Source organism: Trematomus bernacchii, unplaced genomic scaffold, assembly GCF_902827165.1.
Source record: "Trematomus bernacchii unplaced genomic scaffold, fTreBer1.1, whole genome shotgun sequence".
Lineage (NCBI taxonomy): Eukaryota > Metazoa > Chordata > Actinopteri > Perciformes > Nototheniidae > Trematomus > Trematomus bernacchii.
This window is the reverse complement of record NW_022987973.1, coordinates 14,833,202-14,843,258: the sequence shown is the minus strand read 5'-3', so window position 1 is coordinate 14,843,258 and position 10,057 is coordinate 14,833,202.

Genomic DNA, 10,057 nt, shown 5'->3' with positions numbered 1-10,057 from the left:
TTTCCTGCAATGGATAACAGATCGATGTTAATCTTTTGAAGTAAAGGTGAACTGTTTTGGTACCAAAGGTGAGTCGGATTGAATCTCCACTAGTCTGACCGTACAGGAGGGGAGACGCGGTGGTGCAAAGGTTGGAGCTGCTCCTCCAAACCAGACACAGCTGGGCTCGGGGTTTTCACTGCTGCTACTTCCTGCCGGGGGAAATTAGCCAAGCTTGGTGTTTCCTTCTTGGCAACAATACAATCTTTGGCCGCGGTGATCAAACCCTGCTGTAGCACTCAGATGAAAGCAAAGGTACTGTACCTGATTAGACAAGACAAGAAAGGAGAGGTGCCTGAAGACTACATTCAGTTCAAAATTAAAATGGCATGTGCCATGTACTTTTCTGTAAACGGGTCTCATTTATTTCCTGCAGCTTCCTCTTTCTCTCATTGTATGTGTTCTCTCTCGTACATAAAGATGTGATGTTTCCTATTTAATTGTGAGCATCCCTCATGCTCCCTCACTACCTCCACCATGACACCAACTCCCCCATCCTCCCTTCCTGCTGCACGTTCCTCATCTGCTCCTTCATCTGCATTCTGCCTCTGTCCCGGCCTGTCAGGTGTTGTCAGGTTTCAAATGAAACCCAGGGTAAGCAGCTCGACTCGCCACACATCAGCTGACAGAAGCTGAGCCGGCTAATTTGAGGTCATGATTACTATTCTCTTTCCTGCAGTCCAATTAAAACCCATTGTTCTGGATTTCAGCAAGGACTAGGAACTCATTGAGTTTCTACAGATTCATTTCCTTGAATGGAAAGCACTGGACTAACAAATGGAGCTGACCTGCTCTGCAGAGGTCATGCTGTGATGTGGAGACAAAGCCTCCGATAGTTATCAGCTACGACTTGTGGCTTCCCATTCTGGCACCTCCATGTCAGAATGTGTGTCCATATTCAGAGCGGAGTTGTGCAGAGCACTGGATACTAAACTTAGAACACAAAGTGCATTTATAAATAGACTTCACCTCTTGGACACTTTTAAAACTTCATCTTCTGCCAAGGTTATAGTATGTCCTGCCCATTGACATCAGTGTAACATAGGATTTTCAAGCATTGTGCGGTTTTGACATTAGCAAAAAAGCTCTTAAAACGACCTGCTTAAATAAGAAAACTATTTTTTCAAAGGAATTTAATGTTTTTTTAAATATAATTATATTATTTTAATATAAAGATGTTCATATTATAAGAAGTAAAATCAAATGGAAATACTCAAGTAAAGTACAAGTACCTCACAATGTTACATAAGTACAATACTTTAGTAAATGTACTTAGTTACTTTAAACCTCTGGGGATGAGTACCACCATCACTTTGTTGAATCTTCTTTGAACTGCAGAACATAACTTTGCAGGAGCTAATATTTTTGTATGTAATTTTTAAGAGTATGAAAAAGGCTTTAGTCATGAATTAGTCGTACATACCTACAGCAGATAAATACCTTACGTAGGCTCACACTGTAATTTGTGCAGTCAGTCAAGAACATCTTTGTGAAGGCCCATTAGTAGAAACAGCTGTTCTTGGTTAAGCACATTTTATAGCAGAGACGCATTTCTCCATTAAATAGCTTTTTTACCCTTCATGCAGGTTGTTCACACAAAATTCAACCTCAAAGTGAAAGTGTTGTTTTCACTTAGCGATGTCCTGCTATGAAGTTCTTGCTGCGTCCTACATCTTCCTTACCAGGAATTCCCTTATGTTGTTATGTTATGATATGTTGCACAAAACGCACAGCTAATGGAAATTACTATAGATGTACACCATGTCTAATGACCTCATCCATAAGACTACTTCTCGATCATGGTTTGCTACACTAAGTCATATGGTCAGATACTTCTGTGTCTGCTCTCTCTGCTGGCTGCTGATATGTTGTGGTATCTAAGAATTTGAACATGAGTTAATTGTTTTGAATTGGTGTTATTTTCTTGGTTTTTCACAGAGTTTGTTCCTTTTCATGATAAACTTGTATTTGTTAAAAATAATATTTTCTCTTATAGCATATTTTGTGTTCTCTGTCTTTCACATTAGATTACATTTCATTTAGCTGATGTTTTATCCAAAGCGACTTACAATAAGTGCATTCAACCATGATGAAACAAACTCAAAAGCAAGAATCCTGCAGGTATCCTATCTATAAACCCAACCAGATTAAGTGCTACTGCAATAGCTTCACTTAAGCCAAATCCTTTGTAAGAACTACGTACAGAAGATATATATATCTTTTTATCCAAGATGCAGTCAAAACAGGTGAGCTTTTAGTCTGCAACAGAATGTGTGTAGACTCTGTGATGTCCTGATATCAATGGGGAACTTGTTCCACTATTTTGGAACAGGCATGTTTTTGAGGGGTACCTGGGTCCCATTTGCAGTGAAGGAGTAGCAAGCTGATTAGCCGATGCAGAGCGAAGTGCACGTGCTGTAGTGTAGTGTTTAACCATGTCCTGGATGTAGGAAGGTTCTGATCCATTGACGGCTTGGTAGGCCAGGACCAGTGTCATCATTGGCCGCTACTGGCAGCCAGTGGAGGGGAGCGAGGAGTGGTGCAGTCTGGGAGAACTTGGGGAGTTTGAAGACCAGTCTGACTGCTCCATTCTGGATGAGCTGCAGAGGTCGGAGGGCACTGGCAGGCAGACCAGCTAGGAGGGAGTTACAGTAGTCAAGGCGTGAGATGAGAAGAGTCTGGACCAGGACCTGCGGTGCCTCCTGGGTCAGGAGGGGACGAATCCTTCTTGTGTTGTAGCGGGATGTAGCAGCTGGTCATCAAGTCTTGTGTTTACTGTAACTTTGGACAGGACACACATCATATTTATGTATACATCATGTAAGTGAAGCTTTCTCCCCATAGATCTGTATTTGATCTGTTTTATTTGTTAGTGTGAAAGGCATTATGAAATGTTGTAATGTTTATTGATTTGTATGTGTGTGACTGCAGATGGAAATGAGATTTTAGCTATAATCTTGTTTATAGCATCTCTTCTCTTTTTGAGATTAATGTATTTGTATGCATGGTCCTTGTTCAATAAAGATATATAATAGTAATGTTTCATCTTGAGCATTATGCAAACCCGACTGTCTTCCCTTAAAGCAGTAGTGATACTGAGTGAATTATCCCAGAAAAAACATCTGTTGCAGCGTTCAGGCTTCTGTTCTTACTTTACAGCTTTATGAACATGTTTGTACATGGCATCAGGTCTGCAGGTGTTGGAATGAAAAAGCCTGAACAAAAAACAAAAAACAAATCAGTTGTCCACATTGTGGCCAGTTTTCCATGCACTGCTAACAACTAGGCCTGCATAGATTCCCGCCACAATAACCATTTCTTGTGTTTCCAAAACAAAGTTGACCTTTCTCAGGGCGAGGACGTTTCCACTGGACCATTTCACTTCAAAACACAAACCTTCCAGTTTCAGAAAACTGTTTTGTCTAGATATCAAACTTTCCTGCAGCCGATGATGGCTAGCCTACTGTGTGCTTTTTGGCAGAAGTGAACATTATGTATTTTCCCACAGACATCCCAGGAGATACCACAGCTATATTTAGAAATGCAGTTTCACTCTGCTGTATTCTGTCTTTGTATCCCTTTACATTTGCACTGCTCCTGAATTAGTGAACATCCTGGTGGCACAGCAAAAGCGGTGAAAACAATTCATCATTAAACAGTGTGTGTGTTGTCTGGGTGTGTGTGTATTAGGCTACTTAACCTTCCAGGGGAGTGAACTGCATCAGCACTTATGGTGTATTGCAAAAGTTTCAGTGACTTAAAGTTCTTGCTGATTCTTCAAAACTACATTTGAATGAACAGGTAGGCAAAAACAACTTGTGGTGACTAATGCAGGTAATGAGCAGTTGTAGAAAGACATGTGTGAGGAGAGACAGAGAGAGACACGATGACATTATGACAAACACCTGTAGTGTGTTATTAGTTAGACAAACTCATGTGACCTTTCAGAAGTTATTGGCAGCATCAGGGGAAATAATGCAATGATGTGTCACTTCCAGTCACTTCTTTCATTTTTTTCAGTCAGTGGGGAAGTGACGAATACAAACACTTCCCCACTGAAGTGGGGAAGTGTTTGTCGTGACAGGTTGTTTGTCGTGACAGGTTGGTACTGTCACGACTGTAATAAAATACTTGTATTAGTACAAGTATTTTATTTTTCTTACTTTAGTACGTTACATTTCAGAGGAATATAATAATTTGCATTCCACCATAACTATTTTACAGCAAGTTATTTTTTACTGTAAGATCTTTCAGTGAAATATTATGCATTGTTATAGATTAAACAACCTAAACATATGTTTTTATAAAACACAAAGATGCATACATTCCTCACAAAGCATCTAAAGGAAAAACATCTCACATTATTTATTATAAGAAGATCATTTGAGTGTTTTGCAAGATATCGCTTCACTATGCTTCACTCGAAACTCCTACAAAATCTTCACCTTTGTATTTTCTTATCCATTGTGTGGAGTAACAGTAGATATGATTTATTTGGGTAAATGAATACGTCTTATATCAGAAGGTGCACAATACTCAAAGGGTGTACTGCAGGAGAAACGGCTGTCTTTGATATTACCGGATTAACATATTTTGAGCTTGAAAGTGGATTTTATTTATGCAAGAGAGCTTTCAGAGCCCTCAAGGTTATTGAGTGGTTCTTCAACCCCCGATGATATAAAGGTTGGTACTGTCACGACTGTCACAGTGCTGCAGCATGTAAAATCACTGTGGAAAAACACTTAGCTAGGCCTAATACTGAGACACTGTCTTTGATTGTACATCTGTTTTTACTCATACTTGAGCATGATAGAAATGTGCAGTGGCGTCATAACACACTTCACTGAGGCTTAAGATATGTTTTATTTGACAGGTAAAAAGCTTACTTACAATAATCTACTAAACCCAGGGACCCTGGTTTTGAACTATTTGTGTAGTTTAATTAGTCAAGGAAAACAATACTCCGAAATGCCTCTTATCTTCAAATCAAACATAATCTGCAGTTCACAGCCAAACAGCTTGGAGCCATTTCTAAAGGCTTACAACAGATTGTTGTGTTCCCATATGGGGGTTTTCGATCCAATCTGTAGAAGCAAAAGTGTGTTTTGTCAAAACACAGAATATTGGCTGAAGAATGTTGGCTGAAGTTGTCCAGACGTATTTTTGTATGTACTGATCTTGCCTCATTAGAAAGTCAAAGAACACATCTGACTGTCATGGACCTGAACCTGAAACCTGGAAACTCAAACCTACAGCTCAACTTCTGCACTTCTTGTCAAACCTTCCCCAACAACTAAGAAAAGGTGAAGCAGCAGCAGTTGAGACCAACACATGTAGGTATATATTATCTACAGCAAAGTTAAGAAATAGCTTCTACAATTTGTACACTTGTGTTAATGTTTGAGGGTTTATATGTCACATTTTAAACGGGCAAATGTTTGTAAAACTTGGACACATTCAACTGAAAGTGTCTGGAGAGGAGAGATGGTACAGCGATAACTAGATATGCACATGGTGTAAATTAAGCAATCTGGGACTCTTTATTAAAGATTTACTAACCTTTGTGAATGACTGTCATAATGTGTAACTTTAGACTTCTCTCCCCAACACTTTTGCCATTAGGTATTAAACCTACAGTATGTCAGGCAACTATAACTTTAGTTGCCCGTAGGAGGCGACATTATTATACAATGGTCAAGAGCAAGGTTGCTATAACTTTCCTTTCCTGCAGGTGATGCAGTAGAGCTGACCCGACAGTCAGTAAACACACACAAGTGTCACAAGTGCAGTGAAAGCATTGCAGGGAAATGTAATTGGTTATTTCAGAGTGGGCAGGAATACATGAGAAAATATGCTTTTCGGTGTTGTTATATCTTGTCACTGGCAAATAGCTGCAGTACATGAATTGTATTTCTTACATTAGCTTCTGTATCTAAATTAGAGTTTAGTGGAGTTTAGATAAGGTTTTCCAGACCTAGAATAATGACCGGTAGTGACTCTATGAATCAAGCTGATATCACTCAGGGTTCTTCTTTGCTTCCAAATGGTTTGTTAAATGTCAACCTAACCCTGAAATAACACCGGAGGACACAAAGTAGTCATGAGAGCTGCACTGTGGTTGTATACTGTTGTGTTGATAGGTTGCCAGGCGAGGTTGTCTGGCTGCAGTGGATCCCCGGTGATTTACCGCCACAAAGTTTGTTTCACCTGAGAGTGCACCACACATACATGTACTGTACACAGTCTGTCAGACATCCTATAGGAGAGGAGATACACAGACTTCTGGATCTGGTTATCTTATCCTTTTGTCATCAAACTAAACAGGCTACAGGGAGGAATTCCAGACACCGTGCAATTCCCTTTTTCTGTGGCTTATCTTTTGTCATGCTGTAGTGGTTTCAGATCAGAGGAGAAACGGTTACTGTTTTTAGATGGTTTTGTCTTAGATAGAGCAGAAGGCTGAGATGAAGGCCAAGGCTCTGTCAGTGAGGGAGTGCACATGGATGTCAGAGGAGTGCCACCTAGTGGAGGAGCTGCATGGAGGCACCAAAAGGGACAGCCTGTGTTTACCAAACATCTTCAGGTCCAGAAAGGTGAAGCCGCTCACTAAGATTCAGACAGGACCCACATACCAGGTGTACCACACAGCCAGAGAGCTCCTGCTGGAGGTTCTGGACAGAGGAGCGGTCCGGGAGCTGATCCGAAGAGCTGCCGGTGTGAAGGCTGGAGCCCACCGCCCCTCATACAGCCAGAGCAGAGAGCAGGGTGCAGACCTCACTGAGGAGGAGTACACCGAGGCTCTAACCTGGTTCTCTATCGTCCTGCAGGGCGGTCTGTCTGTGGGACAGAACTGCAGCTTCGACTCTGAGCTGATGTTGAAACTGGATGGATGGCAGGGTGTCCTGAAGAGGAACAGCTTCCAGACCAACCTCCTGTCTCTAACCAGACTGGAGGACAGAGACAAGCTTGAAGCCCTCTCTGCCTTCTGCAGCCACCTGACCAGGCGCTACCAGGCCCTTTACACACCTGGTCGCAACCTGGCTGTGAAGAAATACACACTTTCCTACGATCAGGGGCCTTGCTCTCTCCATCTTGCCCTCCTCTGTGACACAAGCTCTGGGTTTATCTGTAACATGTACCTGTACAGTGCAGAGCAGCTCCAGAGGCAGAGCAGGAAGCCTGTGGTGGAGCAGGTGGTGGGACACCTGCTGAGACCTTTCTGCGGCCACAGACACCTGGTTCAGATGGACAGCTCTGCTCGGATGGATGGGAGACTCTCAGACATCTTCTCTAGCTTAGGGGTGGATATTCAATTTGTTTCACCTGTCAACACATCTTCTCCACCCGTTATGCTCAAACAGACCTCTGAGGACGCAGTGTCTCCGCTGGCCCACCTGCAGGGCTGGACCGGGCCTGCTCTGTTTCCTCAGCCCGACCAGAAGGGGTCAGTGGTGGAGGTGTTTCTCCCCGGCCTCTGGGTGACGCTGCACATCTTGTGCATCAACACCTTTGTGCTCCACACCCTGCAATGCGAAGGTTCCCTCAGGCAGGTCTCCCTGACAGAGTTCAGCAGGACTCTGGCCTCTAAGCTGGCGGCCGACAGCAGCGTCACTGTGCCCGTCCTGCCTCGACTTAACAGCAGCTTTTACCAGGAGACAGGTCTGACAAATCTGTCCAAGCAAAGGTTAGTTTTACTGCTTTTGTATAGTGTTTCAATTAAGGCGAATAAAATACTTCTCACTAGAAGACTTGCCTTTGGATGTTCCATCCCTTTGGATGTTCCATCCCTTTGGATGTTCCATCCAAAGGCAAGTCAGTGATGCTTTTTTATTTCAGAAAGTACTGATACCAAGACTCACTTTGGAATGCTCTGCTATTTTAAATATAATTTATTCAGACACATGTTACCCAATTAAATTAGGCTATAAATTAAATTAAAAATGAATATGACATTTACAACAATTCATGAAATGTGAGAATATTTTCTCAGGACAATGCACATTTTGGGGCATTCAATTATTCAACAGTTGTGCAAGAAGTTATGTAGGTGCTGTTAATATAGATGGTAATAGTATAGGTAACATATTGGTCATATAGTGCAAGGGAAGAGGTAGAAGATACAGTACACTGTAAGGTAACAGCCAACATTGGGTTGGTATTTATAGAATCAGGGCTGGAACTAATTATTAACTCCATAAATAGTTAAATTGCAGTCTATTTTTTTGTATTAATTGAAAATCATAAATGTTTTGGGATTTTTTTTTTTATAATTTTTTTCAGCCAAAAATACTGAAGACAAAACTCTCACATCCTCATGTTTAAAATACTGGAGCCAACTTATTCAACAACTGACTTTTCTTTCCATTAATTAGAAACTCATCTATAAAGCTATAGAATACTTACTCGTGTTTTTTTTTCATGTTGTGCCAATATCAAACTATAATACAATGTGCACTGCTGCACATGAATAAGCATTTGGTTTTGATTTCTGTCTTGCAGGACGAACACCATCAGCTGTGGTCATGTGATGGAAAATGAGAGAGAAGGCTGCAGCTCTGCGGCGAGGCTGCAGGGCGGGAACAGACCAGGAGTGTGCGGTTTGGACAACGCAGGCAACTCCTGCTACTTAAATGCTGTGTTACAGTGTCTGTGTTCCACCGTGCCTCTCGTGGAGCACCTCCTCGATCAGGACACTCGCAAAGAGCTGAGGAGGTAAGACCCTTCCTCCTGCTGTCCCTCTTTCTCACTCACCTTAAAGGTCCCCTATTATACTGTTTTTCATCAATATATTATAGGTCTCAGATATATACAAAATATATCTCTGAAGTGTTTGGCTCGAAATACCAAACAGATCATGCATTGCAGCATCCCATAAACCCCTCTGTTTTTTTCAAAAGTGCTGATTCTCTGTCTGTTACTTTAGATGAAAATAAGGAGCCACTCCCCACGCCCCTCTGCGAGATATTTGGTTAAAAAGAACACAATGGTGGGGGGGGGGGGGGTTACCTTGGTTGGTTATTGGCTAATGGTTACACAAGCCAAAAAATATCTTGACATCATAAAGTGGCCAAAATCTGATCAGCTCATTTTCAGACAGGTTTTTATATAAATGGATCAGGAAAGTGAGAGAATCTTTTTTCCTGAAACGTTCAGAATCTCTTTACACAGAGGGGACACATGTTTCTGTATAAAAGACATGAAAAAGTGGATTTTGCATAATAGGGCCCTTTAATGCTGAGGGTCATGTTTTCTCAGCAGTTTCACCTCGGTTCATGCAGGTTGAAGTGTCGGGTGGTGGTGACGTTTGTCCACCTGCTGGAGGAGATGTGGCTGGGAAGGAGCTCCAGCTGTGCGCCTGTGGAAGCCAGGTCAGTGCTGTGCTCAATCCTCCCCCAGTTCAACAACTACTCCCAGCAGGACGCCCAGGAACTGCTGCTCTTCCTCCTCAACGCACTCCACGACGACCTCAATAAGGTGCAGCACCATCTATCACTCAGAGGTATCTCTCTGTGGCGAATCATTACACCATCAGAAAGAGTAAATGTGTATTTGTGTGTACTTACTTTGTTTCAAAGCACAAGATGCGCTCCTCAAAACGACCAAGACAAGACCAGAAGAGGAACTGTGTCCCTGCAGCGGGGGGGTCCACCATCGTGTCACATCTGTTCGAGGGCCAGCTGGCCTACATGACCCTCTGCATGCACTGCGACCACCAGACACACAGCACTCAGACCTTCACTGTGCTGTCACTGCCTCTCCCAACAGACATCAATAAGTGCTCCATTCAGGTACCTTTTACACCTTCTAACACCTGCTACCATGGAAACATCAACATGACTCATGGACAGATTACTGTACAGGCTAAGGGTCCCTGGGCCAGATCCTCTGTTTAAATGTACTGGTAACATTCATTTTTAGGAAGCCACAAAGACACAAAATCACCACGAGATGCTACACAACCAAAAACAGATTCAAAAAGACCACAAAGAGAATCAAAACTTCAACAAAACTATACAAA